Raw genomic sequence first — 3224 nt, forward strand, 5'->3', positions numbered from 1 at the left:
GAATACTTTGGGGAAATTTTCCTCATTAAGTTGCATTTTTAAATATTTTGGCAAATGGCGTAATTTTAAATTTACTTAATTAAATTTAAACTTTTTAAAAAGATAGCTCCAGTAAGTATTCAGTCATGCTTGACAGGAGAATCTTTAGTTTATAATAGCTTATCTTTTAAAGAAAATTTAATATAAATTCCAGTTAAATGATATCCTAGAAAAAAAGAAATAAGAAAAGAAAATGCATCTATAAACGGAAATGACTAATAGCAAATGCTATGCTATACGGAATGGTACCAAACATGGTTACTAGGGCCTAATTTTTATAAATTTTAATTGTTTTTGATAAAATTAGTAACAGATAATGTTACACTAATTGTAACTAATTGTAATTGTAATTGCCAATGTGTTAAGATTAATCATATTTGTTATTGTAAGCCGCGCAAATCCGTTCATTTTTTTTATGTCCGATCATAGAAAGACCGCTCGGGATCGAGTGTCAGTTATATATACAAAAGGTAAATTGTTTACAAACTTAGTCTTTGTCTATTGTCTGATAAATGTATATTTTTGTTAATTGTTCACGATAGCAGACGTCTTTTGTGTAAGATCCGAGTCGGATGTGTGCAAGCCAATAAATGTTCTCGTTAATTAATCTCATCTCGCCTTTTTGATTTGTTCACGGTTAGAAGAAATCACCACAGGTTATGGGCCCAGATCCCGGGAACGAATCTCGACAGTCGAATTTGTCTGAGAGAAAGGAAAAGGCATAAATTGAGAACCGCAAGTTGTATCGAGACACGTGTCAGCCATATCTTCGTTCATCGTCTGCAATCGCCATCTTTGTCGAGCTTCAAACGTCGGTCAACCTCGTCAGTGTTCGTAAATGATCGTGAATTGCTACCCGTCATCACTGTAAGTGTAAAACTAATTAAGTTAGTCTGTCAATATGGATATCGTGAAATCTCAGATGAAAACTTTCTCAGAAGATTTATATTTCATGGAAGTTTAAACTAAATCTTACTATAATTATATTTCATGGAAGTTTAAACTAAATCTTACATTAAGATCGAAGGATCTGTATGACATTGCGAACGGAATTATTCTTAAATCTGAAGATGCGAATAATGAGGCAGATGTCGCAGCGTGGATTAAAAAGGATTTAGATGCTCAAGCTTGTATAGGTTTAAATGTGAACAGTAATATCGCAAAGAAAATTGAAAATTGCACTTCCTCACATAGTATGATACACAAATTAGAAACCTTGTATGGTAAAAGGTCCGATCTCACAATTGAAGGGTTACAGAGAGATTTTTTAAATTATAAGTATGATTCAAGCAAATCTGTAGTAGAAAATTGCCTATCAGTTCAACAATATGCAGAAGACTTAGCCGAAAAAATCCTTCCGCTAGCAGGCGAAGAAGTTTTTTCGGCTAGCAGGCGAAAAAACCCCTAGTTAATTTTCATTATAGACAACTTTATGTTTCATAAAGTATTTTTTTGAGGTTTGTCTTATCAGGTAAATTACTGTACACTGTGTATTCAATAATTTTCATTTTCATGTAGTAAAGGCTCTATGCCTTCATAAAGTATGTACTTTTCCTTTGTTTAAGGGTATTTGGGCAGTTTATTCTCTGTTGTATTCTCAAGCAAACAATACATACAAGTACAGTACAGTATTTTCTGAGAACGCCACACTCATACTTTTTCTTTTTTAAATTGTTCCTAAGTTCTCAAATTTTTATAATATTTAACAACTGAAAATAAAGATGTAAATTTACACATACACCAAGCAATTTTTCACCATATCTTAAATTTATTTAATTTAAAATATATGCTCTCAATCTCAAATTAGTAATGTACTGCCTCGCCCCCGTACATCATACTTTTCCTGTTAGCAATAGATTCGGGCCTGTTCTCTATTTAACTTCTTTCAAGAAAAGAGTTTTGAATTGAAATAAAGCGACTTCTGTCTTGCATTAGAAGTTCACGTATCGACACTTCCCACCCCTAATTCCAATAGTCTAATGTCAAAATGGAAAAACGACTCGTAATTTAACGTCCACGTCATCACTCAGTCGGGGGAAAATTTCATTTCTTGCAAGAGACAAAACATGTCATAACTTCTTTCGAAATTCCGTAAACTAAACGATTGCGTTGATTCATCGTTTAGTTAGTAAAACGTCGGCCTGTCATAAAACTGCTTGAACATAACGAGAAATGAATATTCACCAATGATTAGGCATCAATCGTAATCGCAAAATAACGTCAAGATGGCCGAGCGATCGAAGGCGCCAGACTCAAGATAGACCCTTCCTGTAAATGCGGGAGTGTGCATTCTGGTCCACGATAGTGGGCGTGGGTTCGAATTCCACTCCTGACACGAACTTTTCTTATGAGCGGTTGATTGAAAATATCTATTTTAGTGTGACGTAAGCGCCTGAAAGACATTTTGTAATTCTTTTGATTTGAAACAGTAATGCTAATTGGGTTAGAACTTTGCAAAATGTTGAAAGCATCGGAAAAGTCGAGTAAGCATATGAAAACGTTGTAAAGCGTCGAACAGAAACGCTGCTTCGCCGAACGTGTGTGAAGCAGAGTTTCTGTTCTAAATTCATAGCAAAAGAAGTTTCTAAATTCTACTGTCGCTGTCGCCTTCAATTGCATAAACGATGACAGGGGCAAAGAAGAAAAAAAAAAGGCCCCACCGAGATTTGAACTCGGATCGCTGGATTCAGAGTCCAGAGTACTAACCATTACACCATGGTACCTCACACAAACCCGCCTGCCGCATATCACCTTAATGCATTGCAGATTGCCTTATCGACTATCGCGTAGAGATAACGCCGCATCTGTTGTTGCCGATAATGGAAATCTCTCCGTCTACACTTTCTCGTTAATAAAATTAAATTAAGTTTACAGATAAAAGCTTATACATCGTAGGGACAATTACGCTCTGAACTATAACAAAGATAATGAGATCTATTGAGTGATTCATATATTTTTACATTCAGAGAGAATTATAAATCTCATTCTAGATGTGTAAAGCCATTTGTTAGACAAAATAGAAGAGGAAGTAACTTACACTACAAATTCGATTTGTAATGCAAGTTGCTCCCGGGCTTCTGACAGTTAGAATCGTAACGCGAAGAATAGCTAATGACTCCATTATTCAGTTATGAGTGTAACTGATAATCGAATCTTAGGCACTGTTGCCCGAGCTCATTGCTTAA

At 35.1% G+C, this 3224-nt stretch overlaps 1 non-coding gene across 1 annotated transcript; it reads right to left on the reverse strand.

Moving 5' to 3' along the window:
* Positions 1-2690: 2690 nt before the first annotated feature.
* On the reverse strand, positions 2691-2762 carry Trnaq-cug. Its single transcript has one exon. It is a non-coding gene; the product is annotated as a tRNA-Gln (tRNA).
* Positions 2763-3224: the final 462 nt, after the last annotated feature.

The sequence above is a fragment of the Centruroides sculpturatus genome, unplaced genomic scaffold, assembly GCF_000671375.1.
Source record: "Centruroides sculpturatus isolate CEXI.00-Female unplaced genomic scaffold, Cexi_2.0 scaffold3207, whole genome shotgun sequence".
Lineage (NCBI taxonomy): Eukaryota > Metazoa > Arthropoda > Arachnida > Scorpiones > Buthidae > Centruroides > Centruroides sculpturatus.